Raw genomic sequence first — 15499 nt, forward strand, 5'->3', positions numbered from 1 at the left:
CTGGGCGCTGTCCCTCAGCTCTTCAGCTCAAGGCTAGCGCTCTACCACTTGAGCTACAGAGCCACTTCCGGCTTTTTTCTTTTCGCTTATGTGGTGCTGAGGAATCGAACCCAGGGCCTCAGGCATGCAAGGCAAGCACTCTACCACTGAGCCACCTTCCCAGCCCCTATGCTTCAGTTCTTTTGCTTTTTGTTTTTCAGATACAATCTCTGGCTTTTGTCCTGGCAGGCCTGGAATATAGATAGAGATCCTTCTACCTCTGCTTCCTGATAGCTAACACGCATGGCATCACAGAATACACACTCTTGTATGAGTGTGTATGGGGCTTGAACTCAGGTGCTGTTCCTGAGCTCTTCTGCTCAAGGCTAGGTGCTACCATTTGAACCACAGCTCCACTTCTAGCTTTTTGTGGTTAACTGGAGAGAAGTCTCACAGACTTTCCTGTCTTGGCTGGTTTCGAACAGCAGTCCTCAGATCTTAGTCTCCTGAGTTGCTAGGATTACAGGTGGGAGCCGTTGACACATAGCTTTTTTTGGGGGTGGGAGTGAGTTATTGGGATTTGAACTCAGGGTCTTATGCCTCCTATATTTGTACTTTAACACTTAAGCCAAATATCCCGCCTGACTTTTTGCTAGAGATTTTGGAGCTGGAGTTTCAGAGTTTTCTAACTAGACTGGCTTTGAACCACAATTCTCAGACCCCAGCCTCCTGACATCACAGGCCTAAGACACCAGTGAGCAGTTGACAGAACCTCTACTTTGTGTGTGTGTGTGTGTATATACACACGCACACCTGTAATGGGGGTTAAACTCAGTCTCTCGCAGCATTCTTGCTGAACTGGTACTCTACTACTTGAGCCATGCTTCCAATCACAGGGCCCAGAGTTTCTTAACTGGGAAGTCCACACCTGAGAGGCCCTAGAGAGTCCCAGCTCTCTGTCTCCCAGTCAATGTAGTGATGTGCTTAGATCCCACCACCTCTAGGGATGCCTCTGAGGGCCAAGCCACCCCTCAGGTCTTGTGAAGTGCACAGATGACAGGGCCCCACCAGACAACACTGGATCACACACTGTACACATGGCTGGCTTCTCCTTCCTCCCCACATCTGCATTCTCTCAAGGCCTAATGGCCTAAGAATTCCTGGGGTGGTGGGATCCTTAGGTCAGAAGGAAGCCAAGCCAATGTGGAAACACTCCCCCTAGAGCCCTCCCGGGGGAAATTTCAGGGCTTAAATTGGGAGACCCCTGAAGCTTGGTTACCACCCCTTCCTCACCACATGAGCAATACTAATGATGAAATACATGAAGGCCAGAGACGTTCCCAATTATAGGGGAGAGACATAAGCCCCCCCACCCTCCAACTCATCTCCAGGTCTTCCCTGAGCCAGACAGGCACAAGAGGTCTAAACAGACTCCCACTCCCTTGGGCCAAACTTGAGTGGAATGGAAGCAACCCGCACAGCTTGCGGGGAGAAGGCAGTTTGAGGCTGGGCCCGCAGGAAGGTAGGAGCCCCTCACAGACAAAGGCTGACCCCAGCCAGGCCGGCTGGCCAGCCAGCCCACTCCCTCCCCCTGCAGCAGGCAGCTTGGCAGGGCTGAGCGCCAGCTCCTCACTCCAAACCGAGTTCCCGCCGAGCGTGCTTAATGCAGCAGCGGTGACATTTCTGCCATCAGAGGCAAAAACAGGAACCCGGCCATTTTGATGAAGGACGCCCAGAACACTGACGGGAGAAGAGGATCGGCTCCAATTCCTGTTTTCCCAACTGCTTACCCCTGACTTAGGGTCCCAAGTCACAGGGTCACACAACCAAGGGCATCAGATAGAAGGTGTTTCAGGACAACCACCGACATTCTTGTATGGGTAGAGAAACTGAGGCCCGTGAACTGATACTAGCCACATCTGGGAAAGGCAAGTACTAAAGAAAAGCCCCAGGGAAGATGCATGAAGGAATGTCCGGATGGGAGCACCAGGCTGAGGAGCCAGAGAGCTGACCCCCAGCAGGCCACAATTCCCATCTCCAAGGAGTCTGCCCACCTGGTCTCCGTCCAGGTGCGCCCTCGGGAGGGCGCTCTCGCCAGCTCGGACAGCCAAGCAGCGAGAGGGTTAAGCTTCCTCGCGGTACTTGCCGCAGTAAGTGGAAAGGAAAGAAGTGTCAACTCCGTTCTCACCACAGCGGGGCTGTCGGATGGCACCTCCCCCCGCCCCGCGCACCCCGCCCGGCCGGCTCCCCCGCCCTCCCCGCGGAACGCGCGCGCACACACCTCCCACCGCTTTGCCCAAATTATTTTCGATCCCGGGAGACTCCGGATGCCAGACGCGCTCGGCGGCGGTGGCGGCGGCCGCGCCTGATTCATTGCGCCAAAGCTGCAGATGCGACCTCCCGCCTGCGCCCCATGCCCCGGCCCGCGCCGGGCTGCCCGCGCGCCTGGAGAGATGGAGGAGTGGGGAGGGGGGCAATTTGTAGGCGCTTTCCCCTCCCTACAAAAGGGGGGCCTTGGCCCCCCGGGGCCAGGTCCCCAGTCTCCAGCTCCCCAGGCTGCGCTAATTAGCTTCCTCCGGGGGCGCCACGCGGCGTGAGGGGCGGCAATTTCCCGGCTGGGCTGCGGGGGAAGCGCTCCTGCCGCCTGGGAAGGTGAAATGGGAAACTCGATTCAAAGAGAGCTCCCCCCACCCCTCCCGCCAAGCTCCGTAGAAAACGGGTTTGAAATTCCTTTTTTTTTTTATTTATAGTGCACGGTCTCCATGGCAACCGTGGAGGAGGTCACGGTAGCTGGGCCCCCGCGCGTCACCCCGCGCCTCGCCGGCTGCAGGCGCCCGGATTGCGGCCTCCCAGGCGCCGTGGCCCGCGTGGACTCAGCTCCGAGTTCTCCGCCCCCGCTCCGCCCTGCCTGCGGCTCAGGCCCCCGCCACATGACTCCGCCAAGCCTCAGCCGGGAATATCGCACCTGGGCACCAGTGCGCTAAGCTCAGCTCTGTCCCCGGGCTCTGGCACGCGGGACTGCGCCACGAAACACGTGCCTAGCCCCAAGATGGGAACACGTGCGGCGAGACTCCGCGAGGGGTTCGCCGCACTTGCAGAGGCCCTGGGGAATCGACCTATATTGGTGCACAACGCAAGAAAGAGCTCTGGCCAGGACGAGACCGCCGGTGGCGAGCAGGCCGGCCGTGGCGCCAGAGCTGAGCACCGGCTCCGTAGCCTACTAGCTACGTGACTGGGGCCAAGTCACCACCTCTCTGCTCCTCAGCTTGCTCATCAGCAAAATGGAATTGTTATTGTACGACTTAAAGGGATCGTTTAGGGCTAAACACTGTTGTTTGGCAAGTGGTTCTGAACATCAAGGCTGGGGTTATTTTTTTCCAGACTGGGAAAGTCAAGGCCCCAAAGGCTTTGATCAGGACACGCACTCAGCCCCCACCCCCCTGGCACCTCCACGGAGGCCACAGGCGGCAGGTGGGGCGACAAATATGGTAGGGCTAGACCAGGGACTGGCGGAGAGGCGCGGCGGGCAGGCTTGGAATCTCCAGAGCTCACCACATCCGCACCCGGAACCCTGGAAACGGGGCCCCCCGCGGCGCCCTTTCCCCGCCCTCTGCGCCAGCACCGTGAGCAACAGGCCGGCTAGCCCTCCCTCGCAGGACTGAGGCCGCACCTGCCCCACCGGATGGCGGCCCCGGGGCCGCGCCGGGCCCCCCCACCGCGCACACTTCCTCCCGGACCCCCAGCGCCCCGTCGGGTGCGCAGGGGGAGGGGACCGGGCCGCCCCCGCCCCGTCAGCTTCCCACAGTCTGAGCTGCCCGGAGCTGGGGAGGCAGGAAGTCTCAGAGCCGGGGCGTGGAGACGGGGTGGGGGGCAGGAAGTTGGGGGTGACTCTCCCAGAGACCCCAGACGGGGCCCCGGCGTGGGAGCAGAGTGGGCGGGCTCGTAGGGATTAAGAGCGCCCCCCTTCTCCACTGTAGCCTTAGGCCCAGGGGCTGGCAGAAGCGCCCCGCGGGGTGAGGGCGAAGGCCGCTACCTCCGGCGACCCCCAGCAGCGCGCACGAGGAGGGAGGGGCCGCCTTTGTCTACTTTGTCGCCGCGGCAGCCCCCCACCACCCCTCCCCCCCGCGCCCCGCTGGCCCGGCACTGCCCGGGTTTTCCATCCGGCCCAGCTCGGCTCGGCAGCTGTCAGGGGACCGAGCTGACCTTCGCGAGCAGGGAGTTTCAATTAGCCGCAGATCAGATAAGCGGGCGGGCCAGTCTCTCTGGGCACCGCGGGGGCGCAGCCCCGCCCCCGCCACGCCGCGCCAAACGCGCTCCAGATGGGAACAAAGATGAGGACGCAGCTCCACCTGCCTCCCCGGGGAGGGAGGGGAGAGGAGGCCCCGCCGAGAGGCGCTTCCCACCCGAGGGAGTCCTGCACGCCCTCCCCTGCTGGTCTGGGATCCAGGGTCTGGTCAGGCCAGAGGTCTAGCCAAGAGGATCTTTGCAAGCTCCTTCTAGCCTTCTGCACTGACCTCATCCCCAGTTGGGTATCCTGCCCCCCCCCGAACTTTTTTTTTTTTTTTTGCCATCTCTGATCTCATCCTGAGCCTCCCTGAAAGGCTGGAAGAAGGCAATTAAAAAAAAAAAAAGGTAACTGAGGCACAGAAGCAAGGACTTCTTGCTCCAGGTCACACCAAGCACACACAGTCTCAGGTTTATAGAGCGCGCCTACTAAGTGCCAGACGCTTTTTAAACTGAGGACACCAGAGAACAAATAGTCTTGTCCCATCCTCACAGAACTTAAATTCTAGTTCAGGGAGGCAGACCATGACCAAGTAAACAAATAGTTGAACAAGATCGCTGTGGAGAGTGAGGAGCCAAGAAGACATTAAAATAGGTCATGTGAGACTGACTTCAGGGTGGGGAGATATTAGCTATTGTAGTCAGGGAAGGTCTCTTTGAGGAGGTGACATTTGAGCTGAGGCCTGACAGACCAGAGACAGCCAGCCAAGCAAAGGGTAGGAAGAGGTAGAGCAGGGAGGGAGAGGTAGGGCAAGCAGGGTGGGGGCACAGCCAACACTGGGGCTCCAAGTCTGCAAAGTACTGACCTATTGAAAGTAGGGAAAGTTTTGTGGGCGTGTCCTTAGGCCTAAAGTGGATGCAGACAGGGCGGGGCCTGCTAAGCTCCTGAGGGGTGGGGTCAAAGTTGGTGTCCCCCAGAGGGCTGGGGATGGGAGAGCCTGGAGTGACAAGGACTGACTTAAATGTTTAAAATAAAGGAAGGTTAGGGTTCCAGCCCGCAGGGAGAAAATGGGGGGGGGGTGTACGGAGGGACATCAGGAGATGGAGGACAGATTGGTTGCTGACTTAGTGGGATATTCTGGCAGGTAAGTTGGAGGTGCAGTGAGTTAGAATAACACAGAGAAGAGCTATAATAGGGCAGGGCGGAACCAAGGCTGGCATCGGGGAACATGGAGGAGCTACTTAGAGGCTGAGGGGTGCTAGCTGAGTGACCTTGGACAAGTACCGCCATCAATTGCCTCCAGCATTTAGAAGGAAAGTTGGATGCTGATCAGACGGTCGCTGTGAAGTTTAACATTTATTTTTAATTATTTTTTAGTGCAGGTCCTGGGACTTGAACTCGGAGCCTGGATATTGTCCCTGAGCTTTTTAGTACAAACACAGTGCTCTACCTTACCCGTTGAGTCATAGCTCCACTTCTGTGTGTGTGTGTGTGTGTGTCTGTGTGTCTGTGTGTCTGTGTGGTTAATTGGAGATAAAGTCACAGGACTTTCCTGCCTGGGCTGTCTTCAAACCACAATCTTCATATCTCAGCCTCCTGATTTGCTAGAATTATAGGCTTAAGCCACCCGTGGCTGGCAGGAAGTTTCAATTTGATATACCATGTGAAGTGTTTAGTACAGAGCCTGATAAAGAACATGCTCATAAATTTTGCTATTATTATGGGCGTTGTTGCTACTCCACCCACCAGAACCTTCCCCAGCATAAAGTCTGGCCCTTCTTTCTATGTGACCTCTGGCTTTATTTTCATGTTGAAGGCAGAACCTCCTCCTGTGAACATTCCCCATTTTTGTTTGGGAGCATTCATTGGGAATGAACCCATCCAGTCTACCTACATAGCTCACTAAACTGTTGGACTCTCCTCCCAGGACCTAAACTCCATCCTGGCCTAATCCTGAGTTACTCTGCAATCACTCTTCCCTCTCTCTCATCCAGTCAGCTGAGTAAATGTCTCTCAGGCAGGGTTGGTAAGGACAGAGAAAAGCAACCCCGAGAGTTATCCCCTCTCAGACAGATGACTTGGCCACCATATTTCTGCTGTTGATTATGATATTTCATCCTCTGGGAGCTCCTGGCAGGGAGTAAGAGGAGGAGACGATCCTTTGGGGACAAAGTTACGACCATCACAGTCGCCAGATGCCAGTTGCTTATAACTATAATCCTAACTATTCAGGAGGCTGAGATCTGAGGATAAGTTTGAAGACAGCCAAGGCAGAAAGTCTCCATGAGACTCATCTCCAATTAACCACTCAAAACCCAGAAGTGGTGCTGTGGCTCAAGGGGTAGGGAGCTAACCTTGAGTGCAAAGAAGCTTGGGGACAATGCCCACGCCCTGAGTTCAAGCCCCATGACTGACAAAAAAAAAAATTACAGTTGCCACTTATGGAACCTTTACCCAGAACCAGGCACCTCTCCCTAGTCCATCCATGCTACACACGAGTCCTTGAGTCTTAGAACCCCCCCCCAAGGAGATTGCTACAATTACTGTTCTTTATTTATGAGCAAATAAATAGAAGTTTTCACAAGTGACTTAGTGACTTGCCTTGCTCAAAGTCACCCAGTGACGACATTCGAATTAAACCCAGGTCTGGCTTAAGCCAGGGCAGCAGAATTTAACCATTCTGTGATCTGTCTTATGCACCATTACATGGACAGATGTCTCTGAAAATCCCTTTGAGTGCCATGGAAATGGATCTGCCCTTCCTCCTTCAGTGTCCCATTGCCTGAATCCTCAAGGTCAGAGGTTTTTCTGAATCCCCAAGAGCCTAGGCTGGAACCAGGTACACAGTAGATGCTAGTGAATGCAGCATCCTCTCCACAGTGCAGCGATGACACCTGTCCCCGCCTCCACGCCTCCCCTTGGCTTCTGGGCCCTCCTACTGCCTATTTCAGAGCTCCTCAGAGTGGTTGACTAGAAAAATAAAGTCCTACTTTGCATATTATTTGCATCTGTTTTGCATTTGATTCATATAGCATCAAAATGCACTGAGGCCCTGACACCCTATACCTCTTGGCCTCCCCACCCACCCTCCTGCTGACCCAGGGAAGGTTCTTAGGGCTCAACTACTTCTAGTATTGAAGATAGATGATAAGGCTGCCTGCCCTCACCTCTGCCTGTGTCACTTCTTTCCTTCTATCCCTTCCTGGAGAGGCTGAATAGAGTGGGCCAGGTAGAAATCAGTCAGCAAAAGCCAGGATCCACACATGAGATGATGGTGTCCCTCTCCCCCCACACCCCCCCAACATTCCTCTCTCTCTCACACACACAGAGCAATGCAGCAGGAAATATGTAGGATCTGCCAACCCATAACCATTGGTAAGAAGAAAAAGAGGCGCTGCTGCTGCTGCTGCTGCTGCTGCTGCTGCTGCTGCTGCTGCTGCTGCGAAAATGGCAGGGCTGCTTGTCCTACCCAGGACCAGGCAGACCTCTTACGTACACACCTACACGCAGGGCAGCCCCAGTTAGGGGAAGGGGCCTGCAAGAGAAATAGAAAGGCCAATAGTAAGAGCTTATCAAGTCTAGAAAGAAAGAAGCTGGACAGGAGGACTAACAAAGAGGGAGAACAAGGATTAATTAATGGGGGAGAAGCAGTTGGTTTGTATGAATGGAAATAGAACAATGAAATTGCTTTAAGAAGGGGGAATGTGGGATAAGAGGATGATTGAGGTTGATCAGGATATATTGTAGAAATGTTACAATGAAACCACCCTTTGATCTAGATACATTGTATCTAGGATATAGGAAGCTACTCAGGAGGCTGAGCTCTGAGGATCTGGGTTTGAAGCCAACCAGAGCAGAGTTGGGCAAAAAAGTCCCTTCAAGACTTAAAGATCTCCAATTAACCATTCAAAAACCAGAAGTGGTGCTGTGGCTCAAGTGGTAGAGTGCTATCCTTGAGCACAAAGAGGCTCAAGGACAGTGCCCAGGCCCTGAGTTCAAGCCCCAGGACTGGCAAAGAAAAAAAAAAAAAGACACCTTCCTGGTGGGTCCAGATTGGGGATTGGGGCCTGGCTGGCCATGAGGTATAAGCAGTTAAGGAATGAAGTTGGTAAATGTAACTAACTTGAAACCACTGCTATCTTTTTCCTGACTCCAAGCTGGTTTGCAGTTGTTGGTTTGTTTTGGTTGGGACTTTGGGTTTTCTGTTTTTGTTTTGGGGAAGTTGGACTTTAAAAAAAAAATTGAACTATAGTGTTTGAACACAGGACCTCAGGCTTGCTAGGCAGGTGCTCTACCACATGAGCCACGTCCTCAGTCCTCTAGGTTCAGTTTTCTTTTTCTTTTTTTGGGGGGGGGGTCTGGTCGTGGGGCCTGAACTCTGGGCCTGGGTGCTGTCCCTCAGCTCTTCAGCTCAAGGCTAGCGCTCTACCACTTCAGCCACAGCACCACTTCTGGCTTTTTTTTTTTTGCTTATGTGGTGCTGAGGAATCGAACCCAGGGCCTCAGGCATGCAAGGCAAGCGCTCTACCACTGAGCCACCTTCCCAGCCCCAGGTTCAGTTTTCTAGCTTAGAGTTTCCAGTGGGTACCTGAGGAAAAGACATAGACTAAGGGAAGCTGAAGGGTTAGGCTTGCTTGGATCTGTTAAATGAATAGGAGGCAAAATCTGAAACCTACTGAGTAGTTTTGTGCCAGCTATGTGATGGACACTGAGGGTAACACAGAGTACCAACCACCTGGCAGGGATCCTCATACCTACAGATAAACACTAACCCTGGAGCCTTCCTGGAGGAGGCAGTATGGCTTCAAGTGATGTATGGCGAAAGTAGTAGGATATGTACCCAGAGTCGGGGACTTCTAGGTGACCAAGACAACAGGAGAGAAGACCATCAGCAAGGGCCAGTCACTGGGGATCCTTATCGTAATCCTAGCTACTTGGGAGGCTGAGATATGAAGATCACGGTTCAAAGCCAGCCTTGGCAGAATAGTCCATGGGACTCTTAACTCCAATTAATTGCCAAAAAAGCCAGAAGTAGAGGTATGGCTCAAGTGATAGAGCACCCACCTTGAGCAGAAGAGCTAGGACTCAGGCCTTGAATTCAGTCCTAGCACTGGCACTAAATAAATAAATGCATACTACCAAGCTTCTGACCCTTGAAATAACTAAGTTGCATGAAGTACTTAGATTCATTTATTTAATGAGTATTTATGAGGGCCTCCTATTTGCCCAACATTGTTTGAGGGACTGAGGTTCCAGCAGTAAATCATAGACAAGGTCTGTGACAGGAGTAGGAGAATGAATATAAGCCACAAATACGTAAAGGAAATGGAGAAAGAGCAAGGGAAGGGGTGACATTGTCCAAAAAGAAATGTACTCATTGCCGAACATGTAACTGTAACCCCTCTGTTATAGCACCTTTATAATAACAATTTTTAGAAAGGAGAAAATAAATATGTATACAACTGAAATAGTTTCACATGATAACCAACGCTGTGAAAGTATAAACGGGATAATGTAACAAGGTAACTAGAGTAGGTAGAGTGCAGTGTTGCTTTTGTTTTTATAAATTGCCTCTGAGTTACTATTGAACTTAGACCTGAAGAATGAGGAATTGCTAATCATGCCAAGAGAAAAATGCTTTAAAGAGCATGAAACGACTAGTGCAAAGGCCCTGAGACAGGAAAAGTTTGCTACTGGGGAGGTTGCAGTAGACAGAGGGAAGACAGAGGTATAGGAACTACAGATTCACAAGTCTTGGGCAGAATCTAATTTCAATTTCCAAGGGCTATAAAAAACCACTGGAGTGGGGCTGTGAATGTGGTTTAGTGGTAGAGTGCTTGCCTAGCATGCATGAAGCCCTGGGTTCAATTCCTCAGTACCACATAAACAGAAAAAGCCAGAAATGGAGCTGTGGCTCAAGTGGTAGAGTGCTAGCCTCAGGGACAGAGCTCAGATCCTGAGTTCAAGCCCCAGGACTGGCAAAAACACAAAAAACAACAACAACAAAAAAAAACATTGGAGGTTTCAAATCAATGTATTGATTTATACAGTAACTGCTCAATAAAGGCTTACTGCTATCATTATGAATGTGATCAAGGGGAATAGCAATTTGTCTAAGAAGAGTCGTCCTCATCCCAAGGCCTTCCTCTTCCTCTAAAGAGCCCTGTGGCTCAGTCCCTAGTTGGTGGGAAGGAGGGAGGCTTCTCTTCCCTCCTTTCTGCTGCTTCCCTCCGGCCATTTCCTGTGCTCCTGGCGCCTGCGCCCCAATTAGCCAGCGAGTCTGGCCTTGGCTCCAAATGACAGACACCTCCTGTCACCCCCTGATGGGCCAGGAGATTAACTCGGAGCTTTGCTGGCTGGAAGGGTGGACAGGGAGGGGAGAACTGGAGGGGGGGAGGGGAATGACTGGACCTTTCCCCCCCCCACCTCAAAAGGGGGACAGAGGGAGGCACTGCCCTGCCCGCAGGGATCCCCGTCAGGCTAAGGGAAGGCTACCCCATTCTCCTGACTGGCTACCCCAACCTCCACCTTCAGCTTGTCTGAAGTCAAGGATCTTGGCTTAAGACACTTCACTGCTGAGCTTTCTGCTATGGGTACAGGGTGGGTACCCACTAATTATCTATGGGCTATGTTAAGTACTTTTCATGTAGCCTTACCTCTCCTGAACATCTCCTCTTTTACAGAATCCTTAGTTTTAGTTCTGGCTGCTGTCTGTTTGAGACAGGGGTCCCCCTATATTGCCCAGACTGGCCTTGCCTCCTGTGTTTGAGGGTCCAGAGTGACCTGGGCTACATGGTCAGCTCCTTTCTTAAAATAAAAATAAAATAAATTTTAAAAAAAGCTAAAAAGCTCACATCTGTAAGCATAGCTACTTAAGAGGCTGAAATCTGAGGATCACAACTCAAAGCCAGCCCGGGCACAAAAGCCCATGAGACTTTTTTTTTTCTTTTTGGCCGTGGTGGTGTTTGAACTTAGGGCCTGGGTGCTATCTCTGAGCTCTTTGTGCTCAAGGCTAGTGCTCTACCACTTTGAGCCACAGCTTGACTTCCAGCATTTTTTTCTAGTGGTTAATTGGAGACAAGAGTCTCAGGGACTTTCCTGCCCAGGCTTGCTTTGAACCACGATCCGCAGATGTCAGCCTCCTGAGAACCAGGATTACAGGCCTGAGCCACCAGTGCCTAGTCCATGAGACTCTTATGCACAATTAATTACCAAAATTGCCAGAGTGGACCTGTGGCTCAAGTGGAAGAGTACTAGCTTTGAGCAAAAAAGCTCAAAGACAATACCCAGGCCCTGAGTTCAAGTCCCAGGACCATTAAATAAATAAATAACAGGACACCTGGACTTCTGGGGTCAAAGAATCTCCTATCTTACCTCTTGAGTAACTGAGTCTATAGGCCCACTTCATATAATTTTATTTACTTATTTGAGGAACTAGGGTTTGGCCTCAAAGCTTCATGCTTGCTAGGGAAAAGTCATACCACTTAAGCCAAGTCCCCAGACCTTTTTGCTTTATTCAGTTTTCAAATAGGGTATCAAGATTTTGTCCTAGTCAGGATCCCATTTACACCTGCCAAGGAGTAGGGATGACAAATGCATGCTACCACACCCTGCTTTGGTTGATTATGAACTTTCTTTGCCTGGGCTGGCCTCAGACTGCTTTTCCTAATTGCATGTATGCAGTAGCTGGGGTGGGGGGTGTACACTGGTCCTGGGTCTTTTTTTTTTTTTGGGTCCGGTCGTGGGGCCTGAACTCTGAGCCTGGGCGCTGTCCCTCAGCTCTTCAGCTCAAGGCTAGCACTCTACCACTTGAGCCACAGCACCACTTCCGGCTTTTTTTCTTTTTGCTTATGTGGTGCTGGGGAACCGAACCCAGGGCCTCATGCATGCAAGGCAAACGCTCTACCCCTGAGCCACCTTCCCAGCCCTGGTCCTGGGTCTTGAATTCAGGCCCTGGGCACTGTCCCTGAGCTTTTGTGCTCAAAGCTAATGCTGTAGTTGAGCTCCAGCTCTACCACTTGAACTACAGATCTATCTCTAGCTTTTTACTGGATAATAGGAGATAGGAGTCTCGTGGATTTTCCTGACAACAATCTCAGATTTCAGCCTCCTGAATAGCTAGGATTATAGGCATGAACCACCAGCTCCTGGCTTCTTCTGACTAATTTTAGTCTCCTGAGTAGCTGAGGTAACAGGTGTGAACTACTACATCCACTGTAACAGTGTCATTATAAAGAACAAGACCTAAAATCTCAGCCCTCGGGAGGCTGAGACATGAAGATCATGGGTTTTAGACCAGCCTGGGCTATACAAGAAACAGCTACACATCTCCTCCATCTCTCTCTCTCTCCCCAGCCCCGTTTCTTTCATACATATATGTGTGTACATATGTGTATATGTGTGTGTGAATATATGAATATGAAACTGAGAGGGACTAGTGCAAAGACCTCATACAGATGGGCTAGTTTGAATATGGCTGCCCATACCTGCACCAAGCTTCTGACTGCTCTGCTGTAGCTCTTCTGACTTCAGGAGGAGACTGGGCTCTTGACGTTTAGGATCTTACAATCCACTTTGGGATAGACTATGGCATGTAAATCTGGACAGGGAAATGAACACAGAGCAGTGTAGCACAGCACTGAGCAAGCCAGGACATCAAGCAGGGATCAGCAGTCCCAGGTAACTCCCAAGAGTGCAGAGAGCAATGGCCTGGGCCTCTACACACAAGACTGGCTGGTCAGGAGAGGGCAAAAGGAGGCATTCCATTTCCAAGCAAAGGAATAGCATACGGACATAGGCTAAAGTCAGAAATAGGTGAAGCCTGAGCTATCCAGGAAGAATGTCAGGCTGCAAATGTGAGAAATGCAACACACACTGACTTATTCTGTCTTTTTTTTGGGGGGGGGGTCCAGTTGTGGGGCCTGAACTCTGGGCCTGGGCACTGTCCCTCAGCTCTTCAGCTCAAGGCTAGCGCTCTACCACTTGAGCCACAGCACCACTTCTAGCTTTTTTCTTTTTGCTTATGTGGTGCTGGGGAATCGAACCCAGGGTCTCATGAATACAAGGCAAGCGCTCTACCACTGAGCCACCTTCCCAGCCCTTATTCTGAGTCTTGACTACAAGAAAGTGCTTTGAATACAAGGAGATCAGTTTCTCAGGTTTTTTGGTGTTTTTTGTTTTTGGTTTTGTTTCTTTCTGAGGTGGAGATGCTGAGGATGAAACCTGAGGCCTTATACATGCTAAGCAAGCATTCCACCACTGAGCTACATCTCCAGCTCGGATCAGTGTCCTTTGGTGGCTTCACAGGTAGCTTTGCTTAAAAGGTGGTAGCTCCAAAGTCTTCCAGCACTAGATCAGAACACCTCCATCAAAGCCTTGAGATTCATCTGATTGCCAAAGCCCAAATCACATCTCTATCTCTGAACCCATCACTGTAGTTACAAAGGAGCAGTCTGCTGATTGACCAGTTCTCCTCTCTCCCACCAACCAGGAATAAGAGGAATCTCCCTAGATCCCTAAGTCCGGGGATCAGATCCGGCTCAGGGGAAGTTCCTCTGAGCCTTGTTAATACCAGGAAGTCCCTGGCTTCTGGATCCTGGATGTAGCCATGGGCAACATGGGACTCCTACTTTCTCCTCACTTCTCACAGTTCCCATCTGGGCAAACAGATACCATCCACCAGACCAGCTCCAGCTCTGGCTGCACGAACTCCAGAAAGGCTCCAGATCCAGAATGAAGGGGTCTCTTCCAAGCTAGTCCCTGAGGACCTGCCTGATCTTTCCATGTCTAACCTTCAGCTTTTTCTCTAGTTTCTACCATCATCACACAAACTTTTTTTTTGTCAGTCATGGGCCTGAACTCTGGGCCTTGGTGCTGTCCCTCAGCTCTTCAGCTCAAGGCTAGTGCTCGACCACTTGAGCTACAGCACCACTTCCAGCTTTTTCTGCTTATGTGGTGCTGAGGAATTGAACCCAGGGCTTCACGCATGCAAGGCAAGCACTCTACCACTGAGCCACCTTCCCAGCCCCCATCGTCACAAACTTGATGATGCAAATTTACCTGATTCCTACAAACTTGCTGGCTCTGATTGAAGCCCCCAAACAGAAAAGGCCCAGGTGCCAGAAAGAAATGCCACAAGGAGAGGGTTCCAGCCCTCAGCCAGGAATAGGTATGGTTGTCAGTTGCAAGAAACAAGACAGCAGTCAGGCCCTCTCCCGGGTCAGGGTGGAAGCTGCCATAGCCCATGCAAAGTTAATGACCCTGGAGATAATGAACTTGGCTCACCAGGAATGAGGAGGCAGTGGCCTTTCCTCAGTCCTGCTCCCAGTTTGAAGCACAGACTCGGAAGACATGCTAACAGAGATTTGAACTCTTCATTAGGTGGACTTGGGCTTGCCCTCTCCAGCCTTGTTTTTCTCATCTGTAAAATGGAGAGATAGTTCAGAGATGGCCTGACCTCAAAGGGGAGTGACATTCCCATAATATAGTGCACACCAGGTGCTGGCCACACTCCTGGCATCTTCTATAAAGGGACAGCTTTTGCTGCTAATATTCTAGCTCTGTTGAGACTGGCCCTTAGCCTGAAGCTCAAGGCAGCCCTTTCTGGACCTCAGTTTCTCCATTTGTCCTTCCAGCCAGCTCTGCTCTTCCAGTGGGTGACTTGGATGATCTCATTGAGGGGAGGACCCCTCCCACATGGGTCAGTCCATGGGGGGTGGGGGTGGGAATGCAGCAGTGCCCAACCAACGTTTTCACCAGGCTGGGCAGGCAGCGCCAGGCAGGCGGGAGCTGGTCAGGTTTTTAATTGAACACGATGCAAATGAAATGTAAATACCATGCAAATAAGCTCTTGCCAGGAGGCGAAGGGCTGGGAGCAGAGGGAACAGGGAGGGGACTGCTGAGCAGGGTTCTCTTGGGGGGGGGATTCTCCTGTGGCTGTCCACCATCTACCCCCTGGTGTTGACCACCCAGCCTGGAAATTCCATTGGGGAAACAGAGGCACTTGATCCCCTACCTGACTCTCCTTGACTCACTTCCCTAACCCTGCAGCTCCTGGTGAGCAACAGTGGGGTGCTCAAGGAGAACAAGGGCCCCCCATGGATGGAGCGAAGCTGACAAGAGTCCTACAGACTCACACATAAACACAGAGGGACAAACAGAGGCACATTCTTTCTCAAGCCCTTTCAACACAAATCCACTCAGTAACAGCCAGTCATACAGAAATATGCCCAAGTGCGCATACAGACCTAAACACACCCAGTCACAAGCGCGTGCGTGCACACACACTCACACAGA

The 15499-nt window shown here is 51.8% G+C and overlaps 1 long non-coding RNA gene across 1 annotated transcript in view; it reads right to left on the bottom strand.

Annotated features, from left to right (window-relative positions):
- LOC105988671 overlaps positions 1-14750 on the bottom strand; it is a 29139-nt gene extending 14389 nt beyond the window's left edge. Inside the window, exons 1-2 of the long non-coding RNA XR_001175212.1 lie at positions 14489-14750; positions 12691-12803 (exon numbers count right to left, since the gene is read on the bottom strand). This is a non-coding gene — a long non-coding RNA (uncharacterized LOC105988671). The remainder of the gene's footprint in view (positions 1-12690; positions 12804-14488) is intronic.
- Between the last annotated feature and the right edge of the window lie 749 nt (positions 14751-15499).

The sequence above is a fragment of the Dipodomys ordii genome, unplaced genomic scaffold, assembly GCF_000151885.1.
Source record: "Dipodomys ordii isolate 6190 unplaced genomic scaffold, Dord_2.0 Scaffold50, whole genome shotgun sequence".
Classification (NCBI taxonomy): domain Eukaryota; kingdom Metazoa; phylum Chordata; class Mammalia; order Rodentia; family Heteromyidae; genus Dipodomys; species Dipodomys ordii.